At 49.1% G+C, this 13,677-nt stretch overlaps 1 protein-coding gene across 5 annotated transcripts in view; it reads right to left on the bottom strand.

Annotated features, from left to right (window-relative positions):
* Positions 1 to 13,440, bottom strand: part of PTK2B (protein tyrosine kinase 2 beta) — a 121,065-nt gene extending 107,625 nt beyond the window's left edge. For 3 of the 5 annotated variants that reach the window (XM_059697516.1, XM_059697522.1, XM_059697521.1), the window contains exon 1: positions 13,181 to 13,439. The gene's annotated coding sequence lies outside the window, so the exon portion shown is untranslated. Of the gene's footprint in view, positions 1 to 13,180 lie in introns of all 5 variants that reach the window. The other 2 variants (XM_059697518.1, XM_059697517.1) reach the window with 2 other exon arrangements.
* Positions 13,441 to 13,677: the final 237 nt, after the last annotated feature.

Here is a 13,677-nt window from a genome sequence, read left to right as displayed (position 1 = left end):
TGTGGCTGTCTCACCGCAGAAGGGAGAAGGGGAAGGCGCCAGGCCCCAGGCCATGCATGAGGCACCAGCAACCCTGTCCTCACGCTGGTGGATAGGCAGCAGTGGACTCAGGGCCCGAACAAGGCAAACCCTAAGAGAACCCTGTATCATCTCACACCCCTAAAGGTCCTGCTCCAGCAACCATGACCCTGAAGCAAATCCTACAGTCATGTTGCTTGGTCTTTGGGTTTCTCAATCAACTCCAGGAAACTGAGCAGACTCAAATTGTCCCATTTTAAAGGAAGATGATAAAGATATTCCAGACAACAGAAAGTATGGTGTCTTGTTTCCAACATATAACTGCAAATCTGCTTTTTAAACAATTTTATAGATGATCCTGTACAGTATAAAATATAGACCAATGCTGGTTTTCTGGGTAGGAATTCAGAGAGAATAAAGAGAATTAGATTGGTGTAGTTGTTTGGTTGACTGGCTTAGTAGTTTGCACTCTTTCTTTTGTCCATTTGTTCATTCCTAAAGTCATCTGTCTATCTGTTCATCCACCCACTCTTTTTTAAATATCATACATCTTTAAGTATAAGTAAAGCTCTCCCCATCCCCAAATTATCTGTCAAAAAAGAGGAAGCTTATATTCTAGCCCTCACAGAATCTTGCATATTATGCCATTCTTTTTCAATTACCCTGTTTTAAACAAAAATATACTGTTTGTGGAAAATATTAGCCTGACACCACTTCAGTCAATGCAAGTCTTGGATGCTTATGGAGGTCACTGGATAGAATTATTGGGTTTTTTTTCCAAACATGGTACCATAATGTAGATTTAGATACTTTTCTTGGGGGTATAGCTTCACAATACAAGCCCTGAATTTTGTTGTGAGAAGACATTTAAAAGATCATTTTTAAAAGCAATATACTAAGTGATACATTGTGGATATCTAAAAGAAATACCTTCTATACAATTTGATTAGACATTTCTCCAAAAAAAAGACATACAAATGGCCAATGAGTACATGAAAAGATGCTCCATCATTAGTCACAAGGGAAACGCGAGTTAAAACCACAAGATACCACTCCAAGCCCACTAGAATAGCCATAATCAAAATTGCAGACAATAACAAAGTATTGGTGAAGATAGGGAGAAATTGGAACCATCATGCAATGCTAATGGGAATATAAAATGGTGCCACTGCTGTAGAAAGCAGTTCAGCCATTACTCAAAATGTTAAACACAGAGTTGTCGCACGGTCCAGCAATTCCACTCCTGGGTATATAACTAAAAGAAATGAAAACATATGTCCACACCAAAACTTGCTCACAGCTGTTCACAGCAACACTTTATAATGATCAAAAAGTGGAAACAACTCAAATCTTCATCAACAAATAAGTGGATAAACAAAACGTGCTATATCCATATAATGGAATATTATTTGGCCAAAAGGAATGAAAAACTGATTCATGCTACATGAATGAACCTTGAAAACATTATGCTAAGGGAAACAAAGCTAGTCATAAAAGGTCACAATGTTGCACAATTCCATTAATATGAAATGTCCAGAATAGGCAAATCCTATTTAAAGTAGATTAGTGATTGCCAGGGACTGGGGAGGGTGGGGAGGATAAGGAGTGACTGCTAAGGGTACAGGCTTCTTTAGGGGGTGAGGAAAATGTTCTGCAATGACGCAGCAGTGATTGTTGCACAACTCTGTGAATTCACCAAACTGCACATTTTTTAATGTTTTCACTGATTTCAGAGAGAGGACGACAGAGGGATAGAAACATTAATGATTAGGATTTGAACCATGACCTCCTGGTTCATAGATTGAAGCTCAACCGCTGAGCCACGCTGGTCAGACCAAACTTTTACATTTTTAAAGGATGAATTCTATGGTGTGTGAGTTATATCTCAAAATAACTGTTATTAATAAAATAAAATGAGTGGGGTGATCACATTGCAAGATATAAAAATGCCGAATGTACAGCTGAAATTAACATAACTGATATAAGATTGTATAGTAACTACACTTAAATAAAAAAATAAACACTTCTGGCCTAATAGGAAATAGCCAACTCTCCTTCGACTGTAGGGACAGTGATATAGGTCAGAACACAGACAGTAGATTCGAAGAGTGGTTCTGTGATGAGAAGGACACTGATGTCAAAGATGTAAGTGAAGTGTTTCAGTGTTTTATAAACAGGGAGCATTGGGGGCGCATATTTTTCGTTTAATGTATTATTTTATATAGTATGTGATTTAAAACATGTCACCAAGATGATATATTAAATATGCCCTCAAACATTTACATATTCATTATTTTTAACATCCCTGCTTATCGGAAGGCACACGTATGTTCAGGCGCACATTGTATTCATCAAATGCCAACCGTGTCCTCGATTATGACACTGACTCTCAGTACAGAGCGGGTTCTGACCTCAACGGAGCTTGCAGCCCAGTTCATCTGAATTAAAATGGGACTTGAGTTTGAGGTGACCACTATGAAACATTTGCAAAAGTGATTACAAAACCTTGTGGGCTGTTCTTAATATCTGGGAGGCTGTAAGTGGCTCGGAGCTCAGATGAAAGCTCTGGGCTTTCCTCCCATAGACACGTGCATTTTATTTGCTCAGAGGTGAAGACAGTGCACCTTCTCCCAGGACCAGCATGTACACAACACCCCGCCCCCAACACCTGCACCCTCCGTGGGCCAGGTTGGATTCCTTCCCCTGAATTGATTCTTTGCTGAACTCACTTGAATCTGGACCCATTCCCCAGCCCCTATCACATACAAGCAATGAGAACCTCAAGACCTGGAGACCTGGAAAAGATCCAAGATGATCTGGCTCAGGGACCACTGCAGAAGGGGTCAAGGGTCCGGCAGACCTCCCCACACCAACCCTGAAGGGCCTTCTGTAACCTCCTTTACTTACTGGGCTCTCTCCTAAGATCCATTCTGAAAAAAACCCTCCACTTGTCAACAAGTCCATGCCCATTCCCCTTGCTGTATGTACAAATGCAAACCCTGAGGCTGGAACAGGCTTACCCAGGTGACTCACTCAAGGTCATGTGGAGGGACAGTGGCAGAGCCGCCCGGGACCAGACCCAGGGCCCCCCAGGACTCCCTGTCCCAGGGCAGCGCCCTCTCTGTCCTTCACACCTCTCGCTGGGAGTGAGCACAGGTGGGCAGCTCGGTGCTCACAGGTGCAGGACGCTGGGAGTGAGCACAGGTGGGCAGCTCGGTGCTCACAGGTGCAGGAAGGATTATTCGACACAGAGGTAAACAAAGAGGAAGCAGGCTCAGAGGCACTCTGCGGGCAACAGAGGGCTACCCTCTGGGATAAAGGAGCCGTCATGGATTAAGTATTTCCAGATCTTGGGGATGCAAGACCCAGAAAGTTCCAAGTGCAATTACCAGGGCCAGCCCTGTGCCTGCGCACAGATAGGTGGGGGTCCAGGTCACTAAGACTACCAACTTTTGTCTTGACAATCTCTCTCTCTGGTATTCCTCAAGCGACTCCGCCCTCTCCAAAGGCGTCCTGCCTGTTTTCCTACTCGTCTTTGTTCTGCCATTCAGCCTGACCTAGACGGGCTCAATAAACTGGAGGATGAGGGGAAGGGAAAGGCAAGGATCTGATGGATTAGAGAGACACAGAAGGAGTTCAGTAGAGGGATTACCGAGCTCCAGCTCTAAACGCTGACTCCCTCTCTCCGGGCTCTAGAAAACCTCCACATGCCGGAGAGGCAAGGAGTGCATCCTGACCGCTAGGGAGAATGTGATCCCGGTGCTGCTGCAACTGGCTGTTCTGTGGCCCGGCACAGGGAACCAGGAAGATGACAGCTGGCGCGGGTGAGCCAGGAGTTTGAGGAGTGCCGCAGAGGAGGGAAATGGAACTCCTACTCTTGGAGGGAGTTTGGAAGGAAAACCAAGGGGAAAGCACCTCCCTGCCCCGTAGGAATGTCACATCCCAAAGCCCAATCCCAGCGGCTGCAGGAGAGAGCACAGGTTTCCCAGGGCAGGAATGGAGCCAGAGGGAGTCAGCCCAGGGAAGGTGGAAGAGGGGGGCGGTCCAGGAGGGATGCAGGACTTGAGCAAAGGTTTGATGGGGACCGTGAGCCCATGAGGAAAGTATGGGGGAATTGGGTGAGCAGGGCAGACAAAGGTCAGATGATGGAGGGCGCTGAGTAGTGAATCTGAGGGATCTGGATTTGCCTAGAGCAGTGATGGCCATCCTATGACACGCGTGTCAGAGGTGACACGCGAACTCATTTTTTTGGTTGATTTTTCTTTGTTAAATGGCATTTAAATATATAAAATAAATATCAAAAATATACATCTTTGTTTTACTATGGTTGCAAATATCAAAAAATTTCTATATGTGACACGGCACCAGAGTTAAGTTAGGGTTTTTCAAAATGCTGACACGCTGAGCTCAAAAGGTTCGCCATCACTGGCCTAGAGGCCCTGTGGAAACTAGAGGTAGGTAGGGGAGAGGCTCTTGTAATGGTGGGTGATAGTAGGTGGTAGGCTCGGCTGGAGCAGGGCCGGCAGGGAACAGAGAAGGAATTAGAGGCACATAGAAAGAATGTAGGACTCATTAGTGAGGAGGAAGGATTCGAGTGGAGGAAAGTAGAGGAGAAAGGGAAGGTAACTCCAAGGTGTTTGACCTGAGTACCTAAGAGAATGGCAAAGGCATGAACAGACGGAAGGATGCCAGAAGGAAGAGATGGTTTGATGTGAGCAAATTATGAGTTTAGTTTCCAGCATGTTGCGTTTCAGATGCGTAACTTGAGTACCAATGTCTTATAGACTTGCAAGTGGAGGGTTGAAGCAAGGGAGGAGGGTCAGGCTGGAGGTGGAGCCCAGGAGTCCTCTGAACTGATGGGGGGGTGGGGAGGGCAGATCTAAACACATGCTCCTCTTTGATGCTAGAGGAGGCTGCCACACAGGTGCTGCTATTAGACTTCTGGCCAGGCTGACATTTAGTGCAAGAGGAGGCCCTGGGAAAGGAGTTACCTGCTAATCAAGAACACAAAAGCAGCCCAGGCTGGTGTGGCTCAGTCGTTAAAGCGTCGGTCTGCACACTGAAGGGTTGCAGGCTCAATCCTCGCCCTGGTCAGGGGAGGCAACCAATCGATGTGTCTCTCGTAAATGTTTCTCTCTCTCTCTCCTCTTCCCTCCCTCCCTTCTCCCACTCTTTAAAAAAGCAATGGAAAATAATATCCTTGGATGATGATTAACAACAACAACAACAACAGATTCAAAAGAAGGAAAGGATTAAGGAGAAAGACAAATTACATATACAACCTAAGCGTGTGATACTTCCATAAACCCTACACCTTTTACATTTATCTAATGACGGATTTCAACTCAGAGGATGTAGAAGCTCCAAGTGACAAGCAGATCCTCTCCAGGACCCCCAAATCATCCTGAATTACACCACGCATGCAGACTCCGAAGACCTAAACTATTCGTAATACTCTCCTAGCTGCTCCTCCTGCAAGCTCTCTTCTCTCCCATCTACTTTACACGCTGCTGCCCAAATCTGGTCATGGACCCTTCACCCAAGACAAAGCTCACCAGCCTTCAGAGTGAAGCCCAGCAGCTCCCCCACAGCCTTCAGAACAATGTCCAATCTCTTCAGCTGCCATGGCCAACCTTTATCTTACTTTCTGCCCTTGCACCTTATCTTCATTGCCCTTTGATACACTTGGCTCCACCCAAAATGAGTCACAGGAGCCATGCCTTCCCACTCACCTGCTTTTATTTACATTCTTCTTAGATCACAACCACCCAAGTTTCTTCAGCCATACCCTACCCATCCTTTCAGAGCTTGTCCAAATGCCACTTCCTCCAGGAAGCATTCCTGGACTCGCCAGACAGAAGTACTCTCTCCATCTTCTGACCTCATAGCACTTTATCCGTACCTCTTCTATGGCACCATAAGGCCCCGTCTTGTCGAAGAGTTATTTATCTTTATGTCGTACCTCCCCTACCAGACTGTAAACTTGTTGAGGACAGATACAGTCCTTCCAAAGGGAAATAAAAATATGCCCTGAGGGTGAGAAGGGGTGACGAGGTGAAGACATATTAAACAAATGCCTAGAACAAGTTACAAATGAGAAAATTAAGGCTCAGAGGGATTACATGACTTGCAATGTCACACAGGTATAAAGTGACAGAGTCGAGACTCAAACCCACCTTTTTCTGCCCACAAACTCTCTTTCCGGAGAGAGTGCCTGGAGCTATTTCACAGGGCATTTTCACGCAAGTCAGATATTTCCACTGCCCCTTTGAGGGACGCAGTACCTTTTCTTCATTTTCAAAGGAGAAAAGCGAGGCTTGGAAGAGTGAAGTGACTCACACGAAGGTACACAGCCGGCCAGTGAAGCATCTGAACCGGAGCCATGGCTTCTGACTCCAGACAGCCCTCCCGCGTACCCAGGATGACAGACTGCTGAGTGAGGGGCCCTGCCTGCCCTGAGCTGGGGTGGGGAACGTAACTGGATGCTGGTAGGAGCGCTTTCAAAGGTGGTGAGGATCAGATCACCTGTAACCTGCCTGGAGCAGGAACTGAGGGCGGGCAGAGAGTAAATCTGAGCTGAAGGGAGAGGAGCCAGGCTCTCACTCCAAATGCTCCTAGGGAAGAAAGAGACATGCTTGGGCTTAGGGAGGGACAAACTACACTAATTTAAAGACCAGCTGGGATCAGTTGGGAAAGGGAACCCCCCAGAAGAGGAAAGCCCAAACTCAGGGCAGAATTCCCAGCCCTGAGGAGCCTCCGGGCCCGGGTGGGGCACAGTGGGATCAAATCAGCTGGTTAGAACTAAGTCTCCGAGTCTAAGCGACAGGTGGAGACCCTCCAAGGGAGAAGGGGCACAAGACAGGGGGAGGGGCTGTGGTCCCGGTGCCCTCCGAGTCATTGGGAGGATTGCCTGGATTGAAAGGGAGGCTAGTCCACGAGACAAGAGTTAAAGCCATAAATGAGTGAGATCTTATTTATGGATAATAAAGACCATTATAAACTGATGAACAAAAATAGATACAGAGTCAGAGCAGCATCGAACAGACTGTCAAACTATAGTGGGAAGGCCGGGGAGGGTTGGGGTGGGGGGTGGAGGGGGTTTAAGAGATCAACCAAAGGACTTGTATGCATGCATAACCAATGGACACAAGACACTGGGGGGTAGGGGAGGCTGGGGGAAGGTCAAGGGGGGAAAAAAAGGAGACAAATGTAATACGCTTTGTAATACCTTAAGCAATGAAACAAAATTAAGAGTTAAAGCCAGCCCCGAGTTCTAAACACTGGGCGAGGTGCAGTCCTCCATGTCTCCCTCTCTAGTGAGTGAAGTTGTCAGATTCTGTGTAGGTGGATTTCAGAACATAAAAGGGAAGCAGGGGACTGGGGAGGAGGAAAATGTTAGTGAACTGCAGCCAAGACGGAAAAGGGGAGGGCTCACCCTTCCGTGGGTATTGGCAGTCATTGGCCTCAGTTCTTTTTTTATTTTTTTTTAAATAGTTTATTGATTTTTTACAGAGAGGAAGGGAGAGGGATAGAGAGTTAGAAACATCGATGAGAGAGAATCAATCAGCTGCCTCCTGAACACCCCCACCTGGGATGTGCCCGCAACGAAGGTGGAATCGAACCTGGGACCCTTCAGTCCGCAGGCCAACACTCTATCCACTGAGGCAAACCAGTTAGGGCTGTTGACCTTAGTTCTAACCACGCTGACTGGCTGCCTTATAAGAGCAGCAGGAGCCTGAGTGCTGGGGAGAGTAAGAGCTGGGGGGACCGGGAAAACCGGGAGCATGGGCTCCTGCAGCCAGCCCACAGCAGGCCTGAGGCGGCCTTGGAGACAACTCCTGCAATCCTCTCTCTCCAACGAGCATCTAGGTGAAAAGTGCATGTGAATATGCAGTCTCCAGGCTGCTGTCTTAATCAAACTGTCATCGTGAGTAATAATCATACCTTGGGAAACAGCAGTGACTCAAAAGCCTGCCCCTCCCCCGCCGCCACCCCCTCACACAGCTCAGAGGGCTGCTGGGAACCCCAGAAAGTGGAGCCACCACCTTCTCCTACCTGTCAGCATTTTCTCCTGCCCCTCAGCTCTCTCAGCACCTTCAATGAGCATGCGGGCTCCTGAGAAGTCTCTTTGCTGGTTAAAGAGCTAATTAGGCCTGGCTGTTCATCAAACACAGGGAGCTGGGGGTGGGGCGGGGGGGGGGCAAGAAGCAAATACTGTTGTCTATGCAATGCGTGTCCATGAGACACCCTCATGAGAAGCCTGCCCCTCGGAAGATGGCCTTTTTCCTCGGGAAAGAAAAAAACAGTGTTTCCCATCAGCTCAGATTGACCATAAGTATAAAAATGTAGCCCAGCTGATGTGGCTCAGCGATTGAGCCTCAACCCATGAACAAGAGGTCACCAGTTCAATTCCCACCACAGCACATGCCCAGGTTGCGGCTGCATCCCCAGTAGGGGGCGCACAGGGGGCAGCCAACTGATGTTTCTCTCTCATTGATGTTTCTGTCTCTCTTCCCTCTCCCTTCCTTTCTCTCTCTCTCTCTCTCAAAAAAATAATAATAATAATAAATAATAAATTTTAAAAATCTGTACAAAAATACATATTTTTAAATTAAAAAATATATATATAAATATATATTTATATATATATATATATATATATATATATATATATATATATATATATATTGAATGCCTACTGTGTGTTGCCTGTTAAAGGACTGAGTATTTTATGTACAGACAAGGCTATTTTTAAGCTGCGGCATATGGCCAGCTAGGATGTTACAATACTGACATCGTCTGTAGGAGCTGGCCAATGTCTGGCACACCAGCCTCTGACTTCCTGGCTCCTCCACCCCCAGATGTCCCTACCCCAGGGGTTTTCGCTGATCCCGCTCAGGACAGTGGCTACTGACAGTTCTGTGAGACCCTGCCCATGCTTTCGTGGCCGTTCACATTTTGAACTTGACTATCCCACTGCATCCTCGTGCAGAGCCCTGTTAGCATCTCTGTCTCACAGATGAGGAAGACGGGCTCAGTCACACAACGAGTCTGTAGCTGGAGCTGGAACCCAGAGGACTGACCCAGTGTGGTCACCGGACCACCGGACCACCAGCCATGCTTGATCCAGAGACGGTGGCCACTCTCCTTGCTCCTCCCCCTTTGCTATAGCCCTGAAGCCGAGTCTAAGAGAAACTGGATCACCAAGCCAACAGCTTCTCTTCATTACCATACCTCCAGCCCTCTCTGTGTGACCACCTCAGAGCTCCATTCTTCTGGAGCCCATAACTCCTGGGCAGGAGGAACTAGGAGCTGGGAGACCGATGACTTGGGGTCCATCCCAGCTATGCCCTTTCTCCTCCCTGCCTCCCCATCAACTGTGCTTGTTTAGCAGTATTCAGGGCACATGGAGCTGCTATCATCACCGTGGAGGACTACAGGCTAAGAGACCTGCTTTTCCCGGGGTCTTCTGAACAATGGGAAGGGACATGAGCTGCAGGAGGAAGATTAAGGCCGACGGGTAGGTGTTGGTGTTCGTGGAGTATGTATGAGGCTGGGACAGAGACACTCAAGCGCTCAGTCTCTGAGCATCTCCTGTAAATTGGACACTGCTGAGCCTAGGTCCATCCTGGGCAGCGTTTGGAGATGAATCATGTCCCCTGAAAGGCCCGCTTGGTCCCAGAACTGGACCCACATCAGTCACTAGATGTGGAATGATACTGGCCTTCGTGCCCTAACGGTGTCCCCTCCCCCATGCCCTGCAAGGGTTGTAAAGTCTAATCTAAGGAATGCTAGCAAGCCCAGTGATATAGGCATCTTCTCTGCAGGACTTACCATAATCTTGATGGTGCAAATAAGGATGATAAATCACCGAGAGGGCTCACTGGGGATGTTTCACCCATGGAACACTTATAACCATCTCCATGGCATAGAGTTTCTCTGAACACTGTTTGGCAAATGCTGCTCTAAAGACAAAATACTCATCACTGGGCTGAGGGTGGAGAGATTTAGAAAGAGGGACCATTTTTAACCCACAAGGGAAACACATTTTCCATTTCCTTTTTCTCTTAAAAAATTCTTTTTTAAAAAATATATTTTTATTGATTTCAGAGAGGAAGGGAGAGAGAGAGAGAAAAACATCAGTGATGAGAGAGAATCATTGATTGGCTGCCTCCTGAGCGTATGTCCCTGACCGGAATCGAACCTGGGACCCTCCAGTCCACAGGCTGACGCTCTATCCACTGAGCCAAACCGGCTAGGGCTCTTACCGAATTCTTAACTCCTTCTGGGTTCTCTTTTAGGAGGCCCCTAATTTGCTTTTACAAATGCTCCCATTAAAGTCAAAAAGTGGTTCACAAAAGGACTCTTACTTCATCCAACCCTGAGCTCTATTTTCCTAAGGTACTCAGTATAAAAGTGAAAATTATGACAGCCAAATTTTATGACTCATTGGTCCGTGTCAGGCACTGTCCTAGGTGTATTATGTTGGTTCTCTCTTTCAATTCATTCATTCACATTTCCCTTCAGTTAATTCTACTTTGAGCTGCTCCCTCTCCTCACGCCCACCCCCCCTCACTGCCCTTCAACAGGAGGGGCTGGATATCTCTTCCCCATGGAGCCGACTTTGTGGGAAGGGAATAATAGCAGGGCTGAAAAAGTGACTCAGGTTCTCCCTGTCCGCACAGGAGCTAACCCACTCTCTCACTAGAATCAGGACCCCCACCATGTATTCCCCTGGGGACCTCTGAGTGCCCGATAAATACAAATGGAAATAAATGAGCCCCACACACTTAGAAGATGTCCCTTTGGCGACCGTGAGAAGGTGTTACAGAAATTAGTATCTACCACTTCTTCTTGGGCACTTACTAGGCAATCTATAGACGGAGCCTCCCAACAACCCGGACAAACAGATAGGTATTCTTGTGCTCATTTCAGAAAAGAGAGTCTGGGCTCAGAGAAGCTAAGTGGTCCTATGAGGCCTCACAGCAGGCAAGTTGGCCAGGCTGGGATTTGAGCCTGGGTCCAATCCAAAGCCCAATGTCTTTCTGAGGTGCCCTCATCCTTCAGCTGTGGAGATGAACAAACTGACCAAGGAATTAATACTATTTTTTTTGTTTATTTTTAAGAAATAACATTGTCAGTCCGTGGAGAAGCCCCAGACGGGAATCCAGGAGGATTGGTTACAAGGTAAGTCTGTCCTGAGACTGTGCCCTGGCCCCTGGCCATTCTCATCCTTCGCTTCCCAACACAGTAGCACCCTCAGCTTTCTCCTAGGGAAGAGTTGCCCAGTAAAATATCAGTCGCCCAGTTCAACTTGAGTTTCAGATAAACAATCAATGACCTCTAAGTATAAGGACATCCAAATATTTCGTGGGACAGACTTATAGCTGAATAATATCCGTTGCTTATCTGAAATGCAAATCTGAGTGTCCTGTATTTTTACTGGTATTTGCTAAATCTGGCCACCCCACCCGGAAGACATGCTGAGAAGTCTCACGCCTGGCTTCAGGTCCCTAGTGTTGCTCCAACACGAGGAGTTGCCATGGCAGCCTGAGCAGCCTTTCTGGAGCTGTCTCCACTTACCTCTCCTGCTTCACCTCGCCCCTGCACTCTCCACACGCTGAACACTCTGAGCTACTTTCAGTTTCCTTGGATGCGTCATGCTGCTTCTGGCCTACGGCCTCAGCACTTGCTGTGCTCTGTGCCTGTTCTTCCCCCTCTTCCTCTCCCTGGCTCATTCCTATTGATCCTTGAGGTCTACACTTAGTGTCATTTCTGCCAGGAAGCCTTCCTGGGGTGCACCCCTTACCACCTCCTTCCTTAACCCTCCAGCACTGGGTTAGTTAGCACCCTGCCCCATCCCATCCAGGCCCCCACCATTCCCCACACTGCTCTGGGGAGCAGGGGCTGGGTCAGACATACTTTTGTCTCCCCACACCCAACCTAGACTCAGGTAGGAAGTCAGTAAATGCTTATCAAATGAATGAATGAATGAATGAATGAATGAATGCAAAATATCTTGCCGGAGCCGAGTCTCTTGATTTTGACTATTTCCTTCCTCCCTTCCCTTTTGACTGACTTTTTCATCTCTGCCTCCTCTTCTCCCTGCCCCTGGAGGAGTTGTGAAAGGCTGGGCTTAAGTCCACAACAGAATTTCTTGGCCTGGACTAAGGTGAGGAGAGAGTAGCCACGGCCATGCCAAGGAGAGGCCTCCTCCTGACCCTAGCCGGCCGATCATGCCACACCAACCACCCCAGTCGGCTCACACCCCGTCCCGCAGCAGCTCAGTGGCAAGCTCTTCCTCCTCTGAATTACAGCCCTCTTGCGAATGCCCCCTCCGTGTCCACACTCCTGCCCTCCTTCTCCCGTGACCCTTGAAAGAAGTCTAAGTGGATGGAGCTCCAAGGTTGGGGTGTGGGGAGACGCCAGTGTCAGATGGCTGAGGGTTAGGGCAGGTGGTGGGGCTCGGTGGGCTCAGAACATCACCCATATGGTCCCTGTTCACCCACCCAAGGCTTTGCCCACGCACAGCCTGACAGGGGAAGGCAGCACAGAATTTAACCCTTCAGCGGCATTCGGAAGGTAGTTTCACAAAGAACCCATGGGGCGGCTGGTGTTAACTTCAGTCTCCAACACACACACACACACACACACACACACACACACACACACACCACAGCTCTGCCTCTCCCCCCACGCAGACCCCTGCTGGCTTCCAGTCAGGGCTTGTTCAGAAGATGGTCTCTCAGGGGGCAAGAAGTGGATGCAGGCACAATGGGGTGCCTGGGAGCCTGACCAGGGTGGGGGTGTGCAGGGCATGGGGCGAGTGGTGAGCGCAGGGCACAGGGAGCAGCTCAGAGGCGGGATGGGATTCTGAAAAGCCCTGCTTGTTGCTCTCTGATCTGACCTTTAGAGGCAGGTGGCCTCTCTGTGCCCCCTGGGCATGGCCCCCAGCCTGCCCTGTTTGAGGACAAACAGGGAGAAACACCCTTTAGTCTCAGATTAACTGCAAACGTGGACTCCCTTCCCCCCGGCGGAAGGCTAGCGAGCCCGGAGGACACTGCACCCCGCCTCCGCCTGCTGGGTCCCAGGCTGCTTCAGCAGGAACGCGGTCCCGTTCAGGTTCCCACAGTCTCCGGAGCAACCCCTCCATCCCTTCTACCTCGTCCAGCCGCCAACTTCTGGCTGGTGCTCAGCCCGGATCGCGGGAGGGGACTCACGCGGACGGAAGCGCCGATTCCGGGTGGCGGGTGGCGGGTGGCGGCGCGGCTCCCAGCTCGGCCAGGTGAGGCGGGGGCTGCGCAGGTACAGGTGAGTCCGGGCCGTGGCAGGTGGGGCACTCGCCGCCACGCCGGAGGCCTCCGCAGAGTAAGAGGGCTGACAGGTTTGTGTTTTCCCCTCTCCTCCTCCTAGTTAACCACACCCCTGCTGCTCTCCTCCCCACTTCCTTAAAGGGTGGGGTGTGTTGTCTGTGGCGCTGTGTGCCTGCTCCAGCCTCTTACCATAAACTCTGAAGTAGATGCCGCCTGCGATCCCCTAGTGCTGCCAGGGGCGGGGCGGGGGGGGGGGGGAGAGAACGGTTTGCCACCCCTGGTCCTCAGATGGGGTCTTCTGCTGTAAGATCCCCGCTGGGAGCATTGCCCCCCCCCCCAGTTCCTA

Source organism: Myotis daubentonii, chromosome 5, assembly GCF_963259705.1.
Source record: "Myotis daubentonii chromosome 5, mMyoDau2.1, whole genome shotgun sequence".
In the NCBI taxonomy this organism is placed as follows: Eukaryota; Metazoa; Chordata; class Mammalia; order Chiroptera; family Vespertilionidae; genus Myotis; species Myotis daubentonii.
The sequence above is the reverse complement of the archived record's forward strand: the minus strand, read 5'-3'. Positions and strand labels throughout refer to the sequence as shown.